Here is a 14283-nt window from a genome sequence, read left to right on the forward strand (position 1 = left end):
TCAACAATTTATTCTAAAAGAAGCTATATAATAAACGTCCAATATTGTAATCTATTTCACTGAGATTCGCGTAGCTCTTACATCCCACTAGAATGAATCAGTTGTATTTTAACAATTTCGAAAAGTAATTTAAAATAAGATATACAGCGTTGTTACATCTACTCCATAACAGAAGTACATTATAATATTTTGTAAGAATATAGAAATAAAATAAATATAAATAAATAAACAAAAGATGTCTATCTAAGATCAGTTTAAATAGACAATGCGCCCCAATTGGCATGCTTCTTGCACACAATGGCAGAAGAGATATATAAAAGAGTATTGCCCACCTCTGAATTACGATGTGTGGTCACGTTACCCGCTTTAGCAGTATCAAGGTGGAAGCATAACGTATCCACCTGTGTGCATCAGTAGCGCCACATCTCATTTAGATTGTAATATATCAGTTATGTTCAAATTTAAAATAGATTCTCGTGTTTGGATGTCTTTCTCTGAATACTGAATCTATAATCCACAGACTGTAAAAACAAAATACATTTTACTCACTGAAGCTATAAGTGCTTTGCTGTCCCTCAGTTTGATTTTACCATCTTTCCGCTGAATTAAGTCTTATGGAATGACAAGATTGGAATATTTTGTTGGAGTGGAAGATGTTATCGAGATTAAGTCCTATTAAACTGGCATCCGGCCATCTGCTGTACTCGCTACACAAACAAACAGAAATGGCTTATTGGAGTGGTCAACGTTCTGTCCACGAGACTTACTGATAAGTCACAAGAGAGTTCAGATTAAAACAAATAAACAATGCAAAACTTCGCCTATCTGTCGTGACTGAAATAGTTTGGAACAATGTCTCGGTTATGAATGATGTTTGTGTATAAAATAGTGGCGGTATTCTTGAAACCCTCTAGCAGCATAAATTCATCCGTGCGACGAAAGAAAATATTTCAAATCTGTTGTACAAGTACGGCGAGAGTGATATTACATATTACAGAGTGGGTGTAATATGTACAAATTGATATCGGCGAGTCTCGCTGGCAACGAGACACCAACGTAGCTGCATTCGCCATGATCAGTTTATGTAGCGAGTTTAAACTTTTAAATTTAGTTACTGATTGTCTACAGGAATGAACTTATACTTTTAAAACGTCACTTAATTAAATGGAACGACATCAAACAAAAACTGAAAAAGAAAATGCATCAAGGTTGAAATTTTAGGATCATAGGGTAACTTAATTTCAAAGGAGTAATAACGTAAATGCCTTTTTGTAGCATTACACTGGACAATGGAAAATAGACTGTAAACAACATGCTTTGAGTGTATGGATGTTTGTTTTTCGACATGTATCGATGCTCTTGATAAAGGAAATGACTGCAAAAGCACATTCTTAATTCCTCTTATCGTTTGAAATTACATTTCCGTCGAGCCAAATACTATTTAGTTTCTCAAAATTGAATTTCGCGCTGAATATCAAACTTTTTAAAACTATTTTAAGCTGCTGATAAAAGGCTTTTCTTTCTTTTTATATTAAAAGGCGTTTAAACTCATGTTTCTGCGAATTAAACTGCAGGCCTACGCTTATGGTTTTATATATTCATATATTTTTCATCGCAATGCTGATAGGAAGCGGAGATTTCAAGTCCATATAAATTCAATATTTATCTGCAACGGGCAAATACCTTTGCCGACATACAATCTAAACACCAGTTTCCAGGAAGGTATGACAGTATTAGCATAGCAAAAGCAGCGTCCTCTCACTTAACGCACAACGCGTCCAATGCGACAGCTATGTACATTTGTGACAAGACTTGCCACATTAACTCTAGAATCAAACCTTTTGTTTCATATTGAGCTATACTGTAGGATTCAGCCAACCAAGTTGGAGAAACTACGTACTAAATGTGATATTTATGCAAGCTTGAAATCCCCTGTGATAATCTCACTCAACACACACACACACACACACACACACACACACACACACACACACTGAACATATATTGTCTAATCAAACAAAACAAAACACAGAATGCAGTTATATCGTATGAGATCGGTGGCTTTCAATATGCCGGACAAACGTGAACTACAACAAACAATAAGTATCAAGCTTCAAGACTGGATGACAAAGAAGTTGGACAAAAGTCCAGTAGCAATCGTTCTCTGGTACTGGTCATACTTTGAGTGACAAGACCGATCTACTCGTTTATAAGACGAGTCAAACTGAATAAAACCCAAAGATCCTAATCCGCCACAGCATAATGCGCCGGCAGATTAGGGTCTATGTTGCTTGTTCTACTTATTACTCCAAACAAGCTGCACAGACACAAATCTGCCGGCTCAATATGCGACGGCAGATCCGTGTCATTGCAGTTTGCACTTGGACTCGTCCTAAAAGCGAGTATATACGGTATGGGAACTGCAATTGTCCATAACCGTAACTGGCGTTCCGACACCAGAAAAAAAGGAATCTTACAGGATATGTCACTTAAGAACACTGAAACAGTGTGGCTTACATTAAGAAGACTCCAAATAAGGACCCGTACATAAATAAACCTTTTTTTTTATTAAAAAAATTCCGCATTGGTTTCGATCATATATTTCAATTACACAATTCTTTAATTTAGTTCACAGTTCATTCACTTGGCGATAATTATTTCTTTTTTAAGCTCTTGTTGGAAATGTTATTGTTGTGGTCACTGTAAATAGAGATAACAAATATCTGGGATATAATCTACAGGTATATTATTATATTAAGAAACAGATGACGTTTTTACCCAGTTTTTTGCAGGTCAATATCAACTATGCTGCCACTTTATCATCGGAGTTCAATCCAATAAGGCCCTATGTCCACAATTTTGAAAAAATACTTAAACTAGATTTGTAACTGCCTCTGAGTCGAAAACGCCCAAGCTAGTGAAAAAAATCTAGTTTTTGCACTGATTGTTTTCAGTCTATTCTTTAATTATCATAATCAATCCCGGACAAATGCAATCTCTTGCTGAATACAGTGCACTTTATATATATAAGGACTGGTCGTACTGGTGTCAGGATAATGTGACTGGGACATGATGCCACATATCTGTGACATGATGTCCCAGTGCTAGACATGACTATAAACTACCGCGCACATATTTGAGCATGAATTATAATTCTTAGTGGCTGAAATCGAGGGTTTGTGATGACAGACATATCAACTTGAAAACTGTTTACAGTTTAGTTAAAATAATGTAGAGCGGGTGGAAATATTTCTCACAATAATACAATACTTATGATAGAACCATGTCTGTTGCCTTTCTGGACATTTGACTCTCTTTAATTTTGATTTGTTTTTAAAACCATATGTAGACAAGTGTAGCCGCAGCAAATCACTCTTATTCACAAACTTACAATATTTATGACGTAATGTTTGAAATTTTTGTAATACTATTACGGCATTTGCATTCACGGATATTAATTACGGTATATTAAGGAGTTTCAACAAAGTGCTGCATGTGACTGAATGATACATACAGAAATCATCTGAACTGAAAGACAACAGTTAGCAAGAAAAAAAAGTGATCACAGCGTTAGACGATCTGTTTTAAAACCATGAGCGCGATTATAAAATCCCCTTGCACAGAATATCAATGAGCTGTCTTGTAATTAACTTCAGCGGCAAAACATGTACCAATGATACCTGTAGCAACAGTAAACCACTTAAAATTGATTTCAGGCTAAGAAATTTGTGTCATTAGAATGTCTGAATTATTTCCAAGAAAGACTCTTTCCCCCAGGCCTAATGGCTAGAGCGTCCACTTCGGATGCGGGAGGTCGCGGGTTCGAACGCACCCGAGACATACCAAAGACATAAAAATGACACTAACAGCTTCCTCGTCATGCGCTCAGCATTAAGAGGTCAGTCTTAGGACTGGTCGGCTTGGTGTCAGGATAATGTAACCGGGTGGGACATAATGCTACATGTCTGCGGCATGATGCCCCTGTACTAGATAGACATCACTATAAACTGCCACACTGCATACATCGTAGCAATATGACCGAAACATTGCTAAAACTACGTTAAAAATTCAAAACACACACACACACACACACACACTTTCTACCATAAAGTAAGCCATGGAATATTTATGTGACTGAAAATATCAAAGTCTGTAGAAAATTCGTTTGTAGGATATACATAGTTGCGTCTGGAAAGACAAGAGGAAACGCGTATACAAGGTTTACTCTATGTTTCAGAGGACAACTTTGTATATTATAATTAGCATCCGTCGATATTAAGTAAAACATCTAGCTTTTGTTTTGTTCTCTCATTATGATCTAGTTGCACGTGCATCATGTTGTTTCTTATTGCAATCCATTACATTAAAGTACGAACTCAAGACCAATTATAAAGGGTGAAATCCGAGCAACGCCAAAAAAGATGTGTCGAGACGTGCAAGTGTTTTAAAGTATGTGCAATCAATTAAGTTCAAGAACATTACCTTTTATCTCACCAAAATCACGTTGAGTCACGTAGGCTTTTTATTCCTAAAAAGAACATACGTAATTTTCCAAGTGGCCATGTCACTTTTACTGGCACGTTTAAGTTTGCTTAACAGCTCTTGGACGCAAGTTTGATACTAAATTGGATAAACCCATCTGTTATATGTTCCATTACATAAGTGTCTAATGATATGCAATGTTAGTAATTCAAGAAATTGTAACTGTACATCTGTACATTTCAATTTCTTTATGGCTTTCATTTACAACGAGGCGTTTCAATAATCAATGTCTTATTTTAATGTGGAGAAATTATATTAACGGCGATAACACGTAAAAAATCAGAAGCAAACCAGTGTCGAAAGTATGTGATATGGTAAGTTGCTTTGACAGCCAGGCTTCCGGTAATCACTGGCTGTACGACCTTCTTAAAACATTGTCCCCGCACCGCCATCCCTCACCAATGACTCAAAAAATGGTACTAACAGCTGCCTCGCTAGGCGCTCAGCATTAAGAGGTTAGTGTTAGGACTGGTCGGCCTGGTGTCAGGATCATGTGACTGGGTGGGACATCATGCTACGTGTCTGCGGTATGATGCCCCAGTGAAAGACATCACTATAAACTGCCACACTGCAGACATCGTAGCGATATGACTGAAAAAGTGTTAAAGCTACGTTAAAATCCTAATCACCCCCCCCCTACACACACACACACACAACAAAGATGTCGGAAGAATTTTCTCTTAATATTTTTGGTCTGTCCGCAGATTTACACCACTATGGGAGGGCTAATCAAGGATGTCAGATCAACTGGAAGATGTCTACTTCACAACGTCACTAAAATTCCACTAATCAATTGTTTCATCGAGATTGGGTGCTTTAAAAGTCGCTTATGACTGCGTACATAATGCAACAAAACAATAGACAGAAGAACATTAGAGTTATACTTACAAAAACTACCATGTGTTTTGAATTCATCGATGATTGAAACATGTAGAATCTTCATTAATTAAACGTGTGGATATGCATATTTGAATAAAGCAAATGATTTTCTTTATCTTCATTTCATGCGAGTCACTTGCGCTCTTGAAAAAGAATTAATTAAACTGAATATAAAGATCATACTTGTAACTCCTCTACCAGCAGGTATCTTGGAGAATACAGCGCATTCAGACATGCCCACAAGATCCAATTTTAGTGAAATAAAATTAAATGTACAAACAAGGTAAACATCAACATCAAGGTGTGTTGAAACATAGCAAATTGCCGTATCAAATGACCGGGGGGGGGGGCGAATACAGTATTGTGGTGAAAAATGTTAATTAATGTTAATTTCTCCAAATCTATTTCAAACAATTTCAATAAAAGTTTTCACAGCAGTTGCTCAAGGTCACCATACATAAAACGAAAAGAACCTGTACGGATATAGAACTGAAACATTTTCGGCATTTTCCATATTATGCAAGACGATGAAACCTCGGATATAAATAATGGCCACCTCCAACTACCCTCATGCCCGTGGTTGATATCGGATATCGTCATAATAACTTCATAACGTCACAATGAGCAGATGATCTGTCATCCTCAACGCCAACATAAGCAAAAGTTACAAACAATAAAACTAAACGATTTTGTTTTTTGTTTTTTTTTTAAAAAAATCCCTAAACAGTTGTGGAATAAAACTAAACATTAAATGTGAAGGTCTTTCACTGATTGCTGAAACGTCGTATTTTCCCACACCTATCCGGATGTTCATCCGCCGATAGCTTACCAGTTTGGGAAATATCACTACCATTACTTCCGAGTCTCTCTGTCGAGTGTGTGTGTGTGTGTGTGTGATATGGATTTTTAACGTAACTTCAAACAAATTTCACGGGCCCCGAGTGGTCTAAAGCGCTCACCGTTCCGGATCACTGCCATCTCACCTCTATATGGGTGGGTTCGAGTCTCCGGCTCGGCTAAAGGGGGTACGCGATAAAGCTTGCCAATAGCTTCTCGTGGGTCAGTGGTTCTTCCAGGTTTTTTTAAGGGTTCATCCTCCACCAGTTGTATTGGCCGCCATGTATAGCTTATCTCATGCTGAAAACGGCGTTAAACCCAACAACAACAACAAAATTTTCAGTCATATCGCTAGTATATATGCAGTGTGGTAGTTTTCCTAGTTATGTCTAGCACTGGAGAATCATGCCGCAGACATGCAGCATGATGTCCCACCCAATTACATTTTTTTATCCTGACACCAGGCCGACCTGTCCTAACACTACCCTCTTAATGCTGAACGCATAACGAGGCAGCTGTTAGTACCATTTTAAAAAAATATAAGTCTTTGGTACGAGACAGACGCTTCAACCACTGGGCCACCGGAGCGGTCGTATCTGTCGAAGTTATTCTACTCACATCAGTAAATGACAATATACCGAATGTGCAGATTTTATTACATCACCTCTATAGCTCATCCACTAAAATGTTTACAAGAGTGTTTAAAAATAAATAAATCATTAAAAAGATACACCCCAAATTAACGCAACCTTCTTCCGTCAATAAAATATCAGACCTAAGGTATTCTGGACATTACCTACGCGGAATTATTTAATCGAAATAGGAAAAAAAAAGTTATTTAATAATCCAGTATTAGATTCTACCTTTGGATAAAGTTTTATCACAGTCGCTTATTACAGTGTATTACATTATTTCTGGTTAAATAAAGTGGACAGTGTCCTGTGAAGAATTTGTAAAGACTGTCCAATGACCATAACTATTCTGCAATGCGAGACAACACATGTCTGGGTGTATTAACTGTAAAAGTCAATAAACAAATTATAATTAATAATTACACATATATCGTTACGTGAAGTTCGTACTTGTTCACGAAAATCTCCGTCCGCAATCGCTTGTTTCTTATATACTAGTAATGGGTGAGGGATGACTATTTTGTATTGTTATCCTTTCTTTTTGCAATCACTGTGTCGATACTAAATGCATGCGAGGGACATCACCAACACATCTCTATGGAATTGAGAATATTCAGTCGCCAATGGTTCCTCTAAACTGAATCTTTCTATCGGCCATATTTAAAGCAATGAAATCTGACGGATTCTCTAATACTTTCCTCTGCAGCGTTCGCATCGAATTGGCCAATCGAGTTGTTACATGTTGAGCACAAAACGATAGCAAGCCCAGTCTCGGTGGACGAGTCAATCCTGTAAGGTTAAGTGTGAATATAATTTCTAACATCTAGAGACGATAAATGAAACGCACAACAAATTAAATACGTGACTTGCTCATTGTGATCAGCCGTATAGCATGTGAATATGCGTACAGGTGAATTAGATCGGAAACCTAAATCTTAAACCTGGGCAACTCTGTAGCCATCGTAACACCGACTCTTCCATACGATCTTTGACCTCAACAGAATGATTTGTCTTGTCTGTCCCATTAGGGCATAATCCCAAAATCTTCAGAAACTTTCAGAAAATGCGCGCAATCAAGACAAATAGGTCACAATGTGTTAGCTTTTCCTTTAGTGAGGACAATGAATCAAGATTTAAGGCTAACAGTGCTAGAGAAACTTAGCTCAACTGAACAAATAAATTTAAATACTGGGAGCGTGATAAATCGGTCACTGTGACATAATTATATCCTTTGCATGTAGTGCACTCTAAGAGGAATGCGCACGCGAAGTGTCACTATTAAACATATACATTTTCAGATAATCACTGGGGAGAGAGAAAGAAAAAAAAAACGTTATCACTGGAGTATGGAAAATAGGCAATACTTAGTTTTGCTCGTGGTAAGTACTATCTTCCAAGATGAATCTATTCATCTTTATACACTATGTATACAACATTGTAGGAGAGACTAAACTAAATGCACAAACTTCACGATGAGCCATAGACCGGCATCAACGAATACATCGCCGTTGTAAAAGTGATTCCCGGCTTTCGTCGATGCACTTTGCAAGCGATAGAAAAACTATGTACGAAACGGACACACTACAGAGCTTGGGGATTTCGATAATCATTTCCAAAAACCTTGTTCTTTGATTTCCGACCTTTCAAATGAGAAGTTAATTTTGTTGCAATAAAAAATATATTACAATCAAACTAATATTACCACTTTGCTTATTATACTATAAACTTGTATACATTGTTCGATATGGAAATAAATTAACTGTGGAAATAACATTAAAAGTACATGCTGTGGATGGAAAATTGTCTATTATGCGAAAACAAAAACTTGCGAATTAAATGTCACACACATTTCGTGGCCAACTTGGTAATTTTAGCGATGACATTATGTTAAGCCGACGATTTTGTTATATTTTCCAAGAGAAACAAACAATTTAGGGCGAAATAAGCGACAGAAAATTGGAGAAAATTGCTCATAAACAAAATAAAGACCTGCTATTTGTTTCCTTGTATTATATATAATGTCGTATCAGAGGTAGTGCACTAACAAATGTGATTATTTTTTTAAGGGGTGAGGGGTGGTGGCGCTCTGACAAAATTTATTTGTTACGACGAAGAAATTAGTTAATTTGAAACGATGTTTTGTTCACAAAGAAATAAAGATGGCGTAGGGTCAAAGATGGCGACATTTTGGCCGCTATCCTGTTCCAGTTCGCATACTACTACTACTACTACTGCTGCTGCTGCTGCTGCTGCTACTACTACTACTACTACTACATGTGGACCTCCTGTGGGCCATCACGATTATGTCAGTCCGACTTTAACCCTCAGTTACACTTTGGATCGAGACAATGATATCCGATTTAAATACACAAGATCGGCCAAAAAATGCCAGAACAATGTTCAAAGCCCATAATGAAAAGCCAATAATGAAAATTAGCTACAATTACCATTTCTCGCTCTGAGCCATCACGGCATTAATCCGTGAGACTCATATTTGTCTTTTTGAGTGTTTCAGAATCACGTGAGTTGGCAGCTAATGGTTTTCATTATTGTCTTAAAACTGCAACCCACGAGAAGTATATAACATGCAACTTTAAAAATGTACTAAGTACTCGATCGTGGATTTCAACTTGTACAAAGTTGCAAGAAATGTATAAACTGTACTTTCCTGGAAAAAGGAGATAAAATTCGCATGTATCGACGAAAGGCCTCTTTCAATACTAACTGCACGGACGGTACTGCCTGGGTGATAAGTATGAACTTTCATACCGGTATATACGGTAGATGTTGGCTGGGACTATTTACAAGCTATTTTCTCTAACGCTTGGTGGCGTGTGTAATGGGTCAGAAAACTGACTGTCGTAATTTCACCTCGGATGTCAAGTAAGATAATATAAATGTAAATCATACTCATATCACCCTCACCTGTGTAAAAGGTACTCTAAATCCCATTATAGGTCGCAGAGGTTTATGTTCGGTAGTACATAATCAACGTTTGACATAGTTATGTGATGCATGACCCACTTCAATATTGTCTTTATGAAATCTTTTGAAAGTACGCCAGAAGGAAGGTTTACAATTATTGTATATTGTTAGAAAAAGAATGCAAATAATTACAAAGATTGCCACAAAAAATAATAGTGTCTATGCTGGTTTGAGAATGTTAGCATCTAACACTAAAACAACAAACAATTATCCACAGGTTTCTATTTCATAAATAAAAATTCTAGCAAGCTTAGGGCTTAATTGTAACTTTGAGCCATATGATTTCATCTGGCTTAATCCAAAGCTCACAAATGGCAGCATTTAATATTTTATACCGTGGCACAATGGCTATAATACACAGCAATAATCCTTGTAGGCTGTTCAAGGTTTTCAATTTTTGATTTAAATCCCGATGATTTAGTTGGTGTTGCGATATCGACCCTCCTAAATTGGTATGATTTAGCGTGCGGTGTCGACCTTCCTAAACTGGATTGATTTAGCTTGCGTCGACCTTCCAAACATTGCATAAAACCCTATGATACAGCTTGAAAAGGTGAATTTCCTTTTCGGCCTTAATTCTGATGATTTAGCTAGCGATAGGACACTTCCCCTCTAATTTCAATTTGGATGTTTTAGTTTGCGATGGAATACTTTCCATCTGGTTTCAATTTGGATGATTTAGCGTGCGATGGGACATTTCCCCTCTGGTTTCAATTTGGATGAGTTAGCTTGCGATGTAATATTTGCCTCTGGTTTCAATTGTGATGATTTAGCTTGCGATGGAATACTTTCCATCTGGTTTCAATTCTGATGAGTTTGCTTGCGATGGAATACTTTCCATCTGGTTTCAATTCTAATGATTTTGCTTGCGATGGAATACTTTCATTCTGGTTTCAATTTGGATGATTTAGCTTGCGATGGGACACTTCCCCTCTGGTTTCAATTTGGATGATTTAGATTGGGATGGAATACTTTCCATATGGTTTCAATTTGGATGATTTAGCTTGCGCAGGAATACGTTCCCTCTGGTTTTAATTCGGATGATTTAGCTTGCGATGGAATACTTTCCCTCTGGTTTCAATTCAGATGATATAGCTTCCGATGTGATATTTTCCATCTGGTTTTAATTCGGACGATTTAGCGTACGATGGGATATATTCCATCTGGCTTTAATTCTGACGATTTAGCTTGCGATGGGACACTTCCCCTCTGGTTTCTATTTGGATGGTTTGGCTTGCGATGGAATACTTTCCCTCTGGTTTTATTGTGGATGATTTAGCTTGCGATGGGATAATTTCCCTCTGATTACAATTTGGATGATTTAGCTTGCAACGGGACACTTACCCCTCCCCCCGTTTTCAGTTCTGTTGATTTAGCTTGCGATGGGGAACTTCCCATGTTAGTCTGGATGCTTTAGCTTACGACGGCGACCTTCCTAATACGGCATAAAACCCTACGATTTAGCCTACGACTGTGCACTTCCTCCCTATTGTCGACACCGATGATTTAGCTTCCAATAACGAGTGAGTGATTTAGATTTTTAATGTAGCTTTAACAATTTGTTAGTTATATGGCTACGATGTATGTAGTTTGACACTGGGGAATCATACCGCATATATATTTGTATCATGTTCCCCACATTCATATTATCCTCATACCAGGCACGCCAGTCCTAACACTAATCTCTTAATGCTGAGCGCCAAGAGAGGTACACATGTAGCTGCTAGTACCATTGTCATAAGTCTTCGATATGAGTTCGAACCCGCGACCTCCCGCATCCGAGGCGGAAGCTCTAACCACTTAGACCACCTGGGTGGTCGCATAGAGAATGAAATAAACGCAGTCTGACTAAGCAAATGGATATTCCAAAACTTGGCGGATACTGACTCCTGCATACTTACAACTTCAACTGTCGGTTTTGACGTGCTGTAGCTTGTTTATGGTTCTGTGGCGTATTTATGGAGTTTTCATTCCAATGCAGATTTATAAGTGACTATAGTAAATCTTCCATATAGGACTGGTGACTCCAGGGCAGCTCTGGATGCCTTATCGGTCATATTAATATCAATGCGACTAGGCAGCCAACAGTACTAAATACTTTTAGCAGAATGTATGAGCAGATCCCGTTTCTGTAACATTTACAATGTCAACGGATTGTAAAATTCAAGGTTGGAAAGGGAAACCGAAAAGATTATGCTATTTATTTTCTGAGTGGTTTTGATGTAGTTGAAAGTATCGAATATGGCTGCAATGTCTGCCTGACTCTTTGAATTATAATCGTTTTCGTCCTTCCGGACATGTACGACTGGTTCTCTGCAATTTCTGCGGTAAAATGGAAGGCTTTATCTGCTAACCGGTATCCGCCTCGAGCAAGGAGTTGAAGTGTTGCGATGACAACAGTTACAACCTTGGTACATCTTACGAACCATGATTTGTACACATGGTCGGCTTTTGAACTGATAAAGATCAAATATGATGATTTTGGGTTTCCGTAACATAGGTGGTGATTTTGGGAAAAGATCAATTTGCAGCATTAACAGGACTATTTTGTGCTGTTTCTAAATGTGAACAGATTGGTATGCCAGAATGGTTAAATGCACTTTAGTTTCTGAGAACACCATAATTGTTATTTGACCCTAAACACGATATAATGTGCGGAATTATATAGATCTGAGTATAGTTTGGTATTATTCCGAAGAGTTAGTTTCGTTCATCTGCGATAACGTGATGGTTTATTGACCTCACTATCTGATAGGGAAGTTCTAAATACTTCCAAAGTCTGAGTTACTAATTTTGCATCTGATCAAGCACCTGCTGGTTAGATTTCTAAGGTGATCCGTACACATTGAAGCTACAGGCAAGTTTAAGTCATAAAAAAAAAACATGTAAAAGCGGAGTAAGGCCTTCAGGTCTTCTCTCCCAATGTGTTTGTTACAACTCGTATTAAATCAAGGACTTTTTCTTTACATTTGTTCATGAGCTTATACAATATGTGCAAGGAATGTAAGTTTACGGTAAAAATTAAGTTTAAAAATCTGGTATCCTCTACAAAACGGATAAGAGAACCGTTAATATAAAGTTTTGGTTCCTAATTAATTTTATGTAATCGGTAGCAGTGCATACAGTTTCAGACTTGGAACGTTTTAACCCGTTTTCTTCAGACCATTCTTAAAGTTGACATTCAAACATGTACATATTCAATGATCAACGGCATGTCAAAAGGTTGTGTCGACGTATTACGTGTAGTCAATTCCGGGATTTTAAGACCTTCACTTTATTGATAATTTTGATTTTGGACAAGGTGATAACGCACACCCATATTTTAAGAACAACGTTCAGAAATGGTGGTACATATTAACTTGTGTATCAATCTTATTGTGCCACAATGGCTATTGATCGGCCCAGGTGCTATATGGTGATGTAGACTGGCCCAAATTCTATGAAGCATTAGCGGAGCTTTGTATAAGTCCATTACGCTTTGATCTACAGTTTGTATAGCTTATAAAAAAACAACATGCAAATTGTTCGCTGTATGGTTTATCCATAACTAGGGTAACTGTTCAATTTTACTCGAAAAGAAGAAAGCAAGTCAAAAATAATATGAATGGATATGTTTAGTTTTGTATATTTTTCTTTAAAATAACAAAGATGTGTGATAAGAAATACGAAGTTCCATTATGGGCAGATCCTGTCAGGTACCAGAAGAATGTCTCACAAAAGTACTTGTGCAAAAATATGGCGTATTCGATGACAGAGTTGATAAAATTCGATTTAAAATGATTTGATTGCATTCTTTATAATTTTGCACTTTCGAATTGCTGTGAGTACAGATATGGATGAAAAGCATGACAGAGAAAGCAAAACAAGTTATTGCAATGTTACTAACCTCCCCCCCCCCCATCACATTATCCTCATCTTGATCAATTGACACTAAACCGAAACAGGTAAATGGATTAGATCCAAAGGTGTTTCAGTTTGATAAGCATGGGTAGATTACAGTCAGTTTGGAGACTTAACGTTCTTATACTAAAATACACCTGGGTAATTGAATAATGATACGTTGTAACGCGAAAATGTGTCTTTCTAGATTTAAAAGTGGCTTTCAGGAAAGAATTAACTGACTTTGCAACATCAACACCTATTAAAATGTATAATGTACAGTTGTAAAGGGCGCAAAAGCATGTGCCAGCACGTCCTTTTGTGTATACAAGTTTACCGTACCAAAATGGGACCATTCATTTATACATTTTTTTCTCCTTGATTCATTCCCATATTGTATTTTGTTTAAAATTACGCTTGACGACCATTAGTCGTGTAGAAGAGCTTTTTCTACCATAAGCGTTCTTACCATGAGTGATCATTCATTATATATATATATATATATATATATATATATATATATATATAT

At 37.2% G+C, this 14283-nt stretch overlaps 1 protein-coding gene across 9 annotated transcripts in view; it reads right to left on the bottom strand.

The window, feature by feature from the left end:
- The window catches only part of LOC149771334 (protein madd-4-like), a 243736-nt gene that overhangs the window by 65078 nt on the left and 164375 nt on the right, over positions 1-14283 (bottom strand). Inside the window, exon 1 of one of the 9 annotated variants that reach the window (XM_089948614.1) lies at positions 550-965. The exons of 7 other annotated variants lie outside the window; for them this stretch is intronic. The gene's annotated coding sequence lies outside the window, so the exon portion shown is untranslated. Of the gene's footprint in view, positions 1-332; positions 522-549; positions 966-14283 lie in introns of those variants that run through there. One more of the 9 variants, XM_089948616.1, reaches the window with a different exon arrangement.

This window comes from Sinohyriopsis cumingii, unplaced genomic scaffold, assembly GCF_028554795.1.
Source record: "Sinohyriopsis cumingii isolate HCF-2022 unplaced genomic scaffold, ASM2855479v2 utg001944l, whole genome shotgun sequence".
Lineage (NCBI taxonomy): Eukaryota > Metazoa > Mollusca > Bivalvia > Unionida > Unionidae > Sinohyriopsis > Sinohyriopsis cumingii.